The following is a 9,837-nucleotide window of genomic DNA, read 5'->3' as shown; positions in this document are numbered from 1 at the left end:
GCCCCTCCAACTCCAAATCCACCCTCCAACTCGAAATCCACCCTCCAACTCAGCCACCCTCCAAATTCCAATCCACCCTCCAACTCCACCCTCCAACTCCAAATCCACTCTTGAACTCCAAATCCACCCTCCAACTCCAATTCCAACTCCACACTCCAACTCCAAATCCACCCTCCAACTCCACCCTTCAAATCCAAATCCACCCTCCAACTCCAAATCCACCTCAAACTCCACCCTCCAACTCCAAATCCACCCTTCAACTCCAAATCCATCCTCCAAATCCAAATCCACCCTCCAACACCAAATCCACCCTCCAACTCCAACTCCACCCTCCAACTCCAACTCCAACTCCAACCTCTAACTCCACCCTCCAACTCCACCCTCCAACACCAACTCCACCCTCCAACTCCAAATCCACCCTCCAACTCCAAATCCACCCTCCAACTCCAAATCCACCCTCCAACTTCACCCTCTAACTCCAAATCCACCCTCCAACTCCGCCCTCCAACTCCAAATCCACCCTCCAACTCCAAATCCACCCTATAACTCCAAATCCACCCTCCAACTCAGCCACCCTCCCAATCCAAATCCACCCTCCAACTCCACCCTCCAACTCCAAATCCATTCTTGAACTCCAAATCCACCCTCCAACTCCACCCTCCAACTCCACCCTCCAACTCCACCCTCCAACTACACCCTCAAACTCCACCCTCAAACTCCAACTCCACCCTCCAACTCCACCCTTCAACTCCACCCTCCAACTCCAAATCCACCCTCCAACTCCAAATCCTCCCTCCGACTCCACCCTTCAACTCCAAATCCACCCTCCAACTCCAAATCCACCCTCCAAATCCACAGTGCAACTCCACCCTCCAACTCCAAATCCACCCTCCAACTCCACTGTGCAACTCCACCCTCCAACTCCACCCACCAACTCCACCATCCAACTCTACCCTCCAACTCCAAATCCACACTCCAACTCCACCCTCCAACTTCAAATCCACCCTCCAACTCCAAATCCACCTTCCAACTCCAAATCCACCCTCCAACTCCACCCTCCAAATCCACCCTCCAACTCAAAATCCACCCTCCAACTCAAAATCCACCCTCCAACTCCATATCCACCCTCCAACTCCAAATCCACCCTTTAACTCCAAATCCACACTCCAACTCCAACTCCACCCTCCAAATCTACCCTCCAACTCCACCATCCAACTCCACCCTCCAACTCTACCCTCCAAATCCACCCTCCAAATCCACCCTCCAACTCTAAATCCACCCTCCAACTCCATCCTCCAACTCCAAATGCACCCTCCAACTCCACCCTCCAACTCCAACTCCACCCTCCAACTCCACCTTTGAACCCCAAATCCACCCTCCAACTCCAAATCCACCCTTAAACTCAAAATCCATCCTCCAACTCTAACTCCACCCTCCAACTCCAACTCCACACTTCAACTCCACCCTCCAACTCCGCCCTCCAACTCCAAATCCACCCTCCAACTCCAAATCCACCCTCCAACTCAGCCACCCTCCAAATTCAAATCCACCCTCCAACTCCACCCTCCAACTCCAAATCCACTCTTGAACTCCAAATCCACCCTCCAACTCCAATTCCAACTCCACCCTCCAACTCCAACTCCAAATCCACCCTCCAACTCCACCCTTCAAATCCAAATCCACCCTCCAACTCCAAATCCACCTCAAACTCCACCCTCCAACTCCAAATCCACCCTTCAACTCCAAATCCATCCTCCAAATCCAAATCCACCCTCCAACACCAAATCCACCCTCCAACTCCAACTCCACCCTCCAACTCCAACTCCAACCTCTAACTCCACCCTCCAACTCCACCCTCCAACACCAACTCCACCCTCCAACTCCAAATCCACCCTCCAACTCCAAATCCACCCTCCAACTCCAAATCCACCCTCCAACTTCACCCTCTAACTCCAAATCCACACTCCAACTCCGCCCTCCAACTCCAAATCCACCCTCCAACTCCAAATCCACCCTATAACTCCAAATCCACCCTTCAACTCAGCCACGCTCCAAATCAAAAACCACCCTCCAACTCCACCCTCCAACTCCAAATCCACTCTTGAACTCAAATCCACCCTCCAACTCCACCCTCCAACTCCACCCTCCAACTCCACCCTCAAACTCCACCCTCAAACTCCACCCTCAAACTCCAACTCCACCCTCCAACTCCACCCTTCAACTCCACCCTCAAACTCCAAATCCACCCTCCAACTCCAAATCCACCCTCCGAGTCCACCCTTCAACTCCAAATCCACCCTCCAACTCCAAATCCACCCTCCAACTCCACAGTGCAACTCTACCCTCCAACTCCAAATCCACCCTCCAACTCCACCGTGCAACTCCACCCTCCAACTCCACCCTCCAACGTCACCATCCAACTCTACCCTCCAACTCCAAATCCACCCTCCCACTCCAACTCCACCCTCCAACTTCAAATCCACCCTCCAACTCCAAATCCACCTTCCAACTCCAAATCCACCCTCCAACTCCACCCTCCAAATCCACCCTCCAACTCCAAATCCACCCTCCAACTCAAAATCCACCCTCCAACTCCATATCCACCCTCCAACTCCAAATCCACCCTTCAACTCCAAATCCACCCTCCAACTCCAACTCCACCCTCCAAATCTACCCTCCAACTCTACCCTCCAACTCCACCCTCCAACTCTACCCTCCAAATCCACCCTCCAAATCCACCCTCCAACTCTAAATCCACCCTCCAACTCCACCCTCCAACTCCAAATCCACCCTCCAACTCCACCCTCCAACTCCACCTTTGAACCCCAAATCCACCCTCCAACTCCAAATCCACCCTTAAACTCCAAATCCATTCTCCAACTCTAACTCCACCCTCCAACTCCAACTCCACACTTCAACTCCACCCTCCAACTCCACCCTCCAACTCCACCCTCCAACTCCACCCTCCAACTCCGACCTCCAACTCCACCCTCCAACTCCAAATCGACCCTCCAAATCCAAATCCAACCTCCAACTCCACCCTCCAACTCCACCCTCCAACTCCACCCTCCAACTCCACCTTCCAACTCCACCCTCAAGCTCCACCCTCCAACTTCACCCTCCAACTCCACCCTCCAACTCCAAATCAACCCTCCAACTCCAAATCCACCCCCCAACTCCAAATCCACCCTCCAAATCCACCCTCCAACTCCAAATCCACCCTCAAACTCTACCCTCCAACTCCAACCTCTAACTCCAAATCCACCCTCCAACTCCAAATCTCCACCCTCCAACTCCAAATCCACCCTCCAACTCCACCCTCCAAATCAATCCTCCAAATCAACCCTCCAACTCCAAATCCAACCTCCAACTCCAAATACACACCCCAATTCTAAATCCACACTACAACTCCACCCTCCAACTCCAAATTCACCCTCCAACTCCAAATGAACCCTCCAACTCCAAATCCACCCTTCAACTCCAAATCCACCCTCCGACTCCACCCTTCAACTCCACCCTCCAACTCCAAATCCACCCTCCAACTCCAACCTCCAACTCCAAATCCACCCTCCAACTTCACCCTCCACCTCCACCTTCCAACTCCAAATCCACCCTCCAACTCCAAATCCACCCTCCAACTCCAAATCCACCCTCCAACTCTAACTCCACCCTCCAACTCTAACTCCACACTCTAACTCCACCCTCCAACTCCACCCTCAAACTCCACCCTCCAACTCCACCCTCCAACTCCACCCTCCAATTCCAACTCCACCCTCCAACTCCAAATCCACCCTCCAACTCCAAATCCACCCTCCAAATCTCCTCCCTCCTACTCCAAATCCATCCTCCAACTCCAAATCCACCCTCCAACTCTAAATCCACCCTCCAACTCCACCCTCCAACTCCAAATCCACCCTCAAACTCCAAATCCACCCTCTAACTCCAAATCCACCCTCCAACTCCAACTACACCCTCCAACTCCACCCTCCAACTCCAAATCCACCCTCCAACTCCAAATCCTCCCTCCAAATCCAAATCCACCCTCTAACTCCAAATCCACCCTCCAATTCTAACTTCACCCTCCAACTCCAAATCCACCCTCCAACTCCAAATCCATCCTCCAACTCTACCCTGCAACTCCACCCTCCAACTCCACCCTCCAACTCCAACTCTACCCTCCAACTCCAACTCCACCCTCCAACTCCAAATCCACCCTCCCACTCCAACTCCACCCTCCAACTCCAACTCCACCCTCCAACTCCAAATCCACCCTCCAACTCCACCGTGCAACTCCATCCTCCAACTCCACCCTCCAACTCCACCCTCCAACACCAAATCCACCCTCAATCTCCACCCTCCAACTCCAAATCCACCCTCCAACTCCAAATCCACCCTCCAAATCCAAGTCCACCCTCCAACACCAAATCCACCCTCCAACTCCAACCTCCAACTCCACCCTCCAACTCCACCCTCCAACTCCAACTCCACCCTCCGACTCAAAATCCACCCTCCAACTCCAAATCCACCCTCCAACTCGAAATCAACCCTCCAACTTCACCCTCTAACTCCAAATCCACCCTCCAACTCCGCCCTCCAACTCCAAATCCACCCTCCAACTCCAAATCCACCCTCCAACTCAGCCACCCTCCAAATTCAAATCCACCCTCCAACTCCACCCTCCAACTCCAAATCCACTCTTGAACTCCAAATCCACCCTCCAACTCCAATTCCAACTCCACCCTCCAACTCCAAATCCACCCTCCAACTCCACCCTTCAAATCCAAATCCACCCTCCAACTTCAAATCCACCTCAAACTCCACCCTCCAACTACAAATCCACCCTTCAACTCCAAATCCATCCTCCAAATCCAAATCCAACCTCCAACACCAATCCACCCTCCAACTCCAACTCCACCCTCCAACTCCAACTCCAACCTCTAACTCCACCCTCCAACTCCACCCTCCAACACCAACTCCACCCTCCAACTCCAAATCCACCCTCCAACTCCAAATCCACCCTCCAACTTCACCCTCTAACTCCAAATCCACCCTCCAACTCCGCCCTCCAACTCCAAATCCACCCTCCAACTCCAAATCCACCCTATAACTCCAAATCCACCCTCCAACTCAGCCACCCTCCAAATCCAAATCCACCCTCCAACTCCACCCTCCAACTCCAAATCAACTCTTGAACTCCAAAACCACCCTCCAACTCCACCCTCCAACTCCACCCTCCAACTACACCCTCAAACTCTACCCTCAAACTCTAACTCCACCCTCCAATTCCACCCTTCAACTCCACCCTCCAACTCCAAATCAACCCTCCAACTCCAAATCTACCCTCCGACTCCACCCTTCAACTCCAAATCCACCCTCCAACTCCAAATCCACCCTCCAACTCCAAATCCACCCTCCAACTCTAACTCCACCCTCCAACTCCAAATCCACTCTCCAACTCCAAATCCACCCTCCAACTCCAAATCCACCCTCCAACTCTAACTCCACCCTCCAACTCCACCCTCCAACTCCACCCTCCAACTCCACACTCCAACTACACCCTCAAACTCCACCCTCAAACTCCAACTCCACCCTCCAACTCCACCCTTCAACTCCACCCTCCAACTCCAAATCCACCCTCCAACTCCAAATCCACCCTCCGACTCCACCCTTCAACTCCAAATCCACCCTCCAACTCCAAATCCACCCTCCAACTCCAAATCCACTCTCCAACTCCACCCTCCAACTCTAACTCCACCCTCCAACTCCAAATCCACTCTCCAACTCCAAATCCACCCTCCAACTCCAAATCCACCCTCCCACTTCAAATCTACCCTCCAACTACAAATCTACCCTCCAACTCCACCCTCCAACTCCACCCTCCAATTCCACCCTCCAATTCCACCCTCCAAATCGACCCTCCAACTCTAAATACACCCTCCAACTCCAAATCCACCCTCCACTCCACCCTCCAAATCCACCCTCCAACTCCAAATCCACCCTCCAACTCCACCCTCCTAATTCTAAATCCACCCTCCAACTCCAAATCCACCCTTCAACTCCAAATCCACCCTCCAACTCCAACTCCACCCTCAAACTCCACCCTCCAACTCCAAATCCACCCTCCAACTCCACCCTCCAACTCCACCCTCTAACTCCAACTCCACCCTCCAACTCCAACTCCACCCTCCAACTCTAACTCCACCCTCCAACTCCAACTCCACCTTCCAACTCAAAATCCACCCTCCAACTCCAGCCTGCAACTCCATATCCACTGTGCAACTCCAACTCCACCCTCCAACTCCAACCTCCAACTCCAAATCCAACCTCTTACTCCAAATCCACCCTCCAACTCTACCTTCCAACTCCACCCTCCAACTCCACCATCCACCTTCAAATCCACCCCCGAACTCCAAATCCACCCTCCAACTCCACCCTTCAACTCCAACTCCACCCTTCAACTCCAAATCCACCCTCCAACTCCAAATCTCCACCCTCCAACTCCAAATCCACCCTCCAACTCCAAATCCACCCTCCAACTCCACCCTCCATCTCCAAATCCACCCTCCAACTCCAAATCCACCCTCCAACTCCAAATCCACACTCCAACTCCAAATCCACTCTGCAACTCCAACTCCACCCTCCAACTCCAACTCCACCCTCCAACTCGAAATCCACCCTCCAACTCCAGCCTGCAACTGCATCCTCCAACTCAACCCTCCAACTCCAACTCCACCCTCCAACTCCAACTCCAACTCCAAATCCACCCTCCCACACCAACTCCATCCTCCAACTCCAACTCCATGCTCCAACTCCAAATCCAACCTCCAACTCCACTCTCCAACTCCAACTCCACCCTCCAACTCCAACTCCACCCTCCAACTCCAAAACCACCCTCCAACTCCAACTCCACCCTCTAACTCCAAATCCACCCTCCAACTCCACCCTCCAACTCCAAATCCACCCTCCAACTCCAAATCCACCCTCCAACTCCACCCTCCAACTCCAAATCCACCCTCCAACTCCAAATCCACCCTCCAACTTCAAATCCACCCTCCAAATCCAAATCCACCGTCCAATTTCAAATCCACCCATCACCTCCACCCTCCAACTCCACCCTCCAAATCCACCCTCCAAATCCACCCTCCAACTCCAAATCCACCCTCCAACTCCACCCTCCAAATCAATCCTCCAAATCAACCCTCCAACTCCAAATCCACCCTCCAACTCCAAATACACACTCCGACTCCAAATCCACACTACAACTCCACCCTCCAACTCCAAATTCACCCTCCAACTCCAAATCCACCCTCAAACTCCAAATCCACCCTTCAACTCCAAATCCACCCTCCGACTCCACCCTCCAACTCCACCCTCCAACTCCAAATCCACCCTCCAACTCCAACCTCCAACTCCAAATCCACCCTCCAACTTCACCCTCCAACTCCACCTTCCAACTCCAAATCCACCCTCCAACTCCAAATTCACCCTCCAACTCCAAATCCACCCTCCAACTCTAACTCCACCCTCCAACTCTAACTCCACACTCTAACTCCACCCTCCAACTCCACCCTCAAACTCCACCCTCCAACTCCACCCTCCAACTCCACCCTCCAACTACAACTCCACCCTCCAACTCCAAATCCACCCTCCAACTCCAAATTCACCATCCAAATCTCCTCCCTCCTACTCCAAATCCATCCTCCAACTCCAAATCCACCCTCCAACTCCAAATCCACCCTCCAACTCCAAATCCACCCTCAAACTCCAAATCCACCCTTTAACTCCAAATCCACCCTCCAACTCCAACTCCACCCTCCAACTCCACCCTCCAACTCCAAATCCACCTTCCAACTCCACTCTGCAACTCCACCCTCCAACTCCAACTCCAAATCCACCCTCCAACTCCAAATCCTCCCTCCAAATCCAAATCCACCCTTAAACTCCAAATCCACCCTCCAATTCGAACTTCACCCTCCAACTCCAACTCCACCCTCCAACTCCAAATCCATCCTCCAACTCGACCCTGCAACTCCACCCTCCAACTCCACCCTCCAACTCCAACTCTACCCTCCAACTCCAACTCCACCCTCCAACTCCAAATCCACCCTCCCACTCCAACTCCACCCTCCAACTCCAACTCCACCCTCCAACTCCAACTCCACCGTGCAACTCCACCGTGCAACTCCACCCTCCAACTCCACCCTCCAACTCCACCCTCCAACTCTACCCTCCACTTCCAAATCAACCCTCCCACTCCAACTCCACCCTCCAACTCCAAATCTACCCTCCAACTCCAAATCCACCTTCCAACTCCAAATCCACCCTCCAACTCCACCCTCCAAATCCACCCTCCAACTCCAAATCCACCCTCCAACTCCAAATCCACCCTCCAACTCCTCCCTCCAACTCCAAATCCACCCTCCAACTCCAAATCCACCCTCCAACTCCAAATCCACCCTTCCACTCCAAATCCACCCTCCAACTCCAACTCCACCCTCCAACTCCACCCTCCAAATCCAAATCCACCCTCCAACTCCACCCTCCAACTACAATGCCACCCTCCAACTCCAACTCCACCTTCAAACCCCAAATCCACCCTCCAACTCCAAATCCACCCTCAAACTCCAAATCTACCCTCCAACTCTAACTCCACCCTCCAACTCTAACTCCACACTCCAACTCCACCCTCAAACTCCACACTCCAACTCTAAATCCAACCTCCAACTCCACCCTCCTACTCCACCCTCCAACTCCAAATCCACCCTCCAACTCCAAATCCACCCTCCAACTCCACCCTCCAACTCCACCCTCCAACTCCACCCTCCAGCTCCACCCTCCAACTCCACCCTCCAACTCCACCCTCCAACTCCAAATCAACCCTCCAACTCCAAATCCACCCCCCACTCCAAATCCACCCTCCAAATCACCCTCCAACTCCAAATCCACCCTCAAACTCCACCCTCCAACTCCACCTCCACCCTCCATCTCTGCCCTCATACTCCAAATCCACCCTCCAACTCCAAATCTCCACCCTCCAACTCCAAATCCACCCTCCAACTCCAAATCCCCCCTCCAACTTCAAATCCACCCTCCAACTCCAAATCTACCCTCCAACTCCATCCTCCAACTCCAAATCCACCCTCCAACTCCAAATCCACCCTCCAAATTCACCCTCCAACTCCAAATCCACCCTCAAACTCCACCCTCCAACTCCACCTCCACCCTCCATCTCCACCCTCCAACTCCAAATCCACCCTCCAACTCCAAATCTCCACCCTCCAACTCCAAATCCACCCTCCAACTCCAAATCCACCCTCCATATTCAAATCCACCCTCCAACTCCAAATCTACCCTCCAACTCCACCCTCCAACTCCACCCTCCAATTCCACCCTCCAATTCCACCCTCCAAATCGACCCTCCAACTCTAAATCCACCCTCCAACTCCAAATCCACCCTCCACTCCACCCTCCAAATCCACCCTCCAACTCCAAATCCACCCTCCAACTCCAACTTCACCCTCCAAATCTACCCTCCAACTCCACCCTCCAAATCCACCCTCCAACTCTTAATCCACCCTCCAACTCCACCCGCCAAATCCACCCTCCAAATCCACCCTCCAACTCCAAATCCACCCTCCAACTCCAACTCCACCTTCGAACCCCAAATCCACCCTCCAACTCCAAATCCACCCTCAAACTCCAAATCCACCCTCCAACTCTAACTCCACCCTCCAACTCCACACTTCAACTCCACCCTTCAACTCCACCCTCCAACTCCACCCTCCAACTCCGACCTCCAACTCTACCCTTTAACTCCAAATCGACCCTCCAACTCCA

Source organism: Lissotriton helveticus, chromosome 10, assembly GCF_964261635.1.
Source record: "Lissotriton helveticus chromosome 10, aLisHel1.1, whole genome shotgun sequence".
In the NCBI taxonomy this organism is placed as follows: Eukaryota; Metazoa; Chordata; class Amphibia; order Caudata; family Salamandridae; genus Lissotriton; species Lissotriton helveticus.
This window is presented reverse-complemented; position numbering follows the sequence as displayed.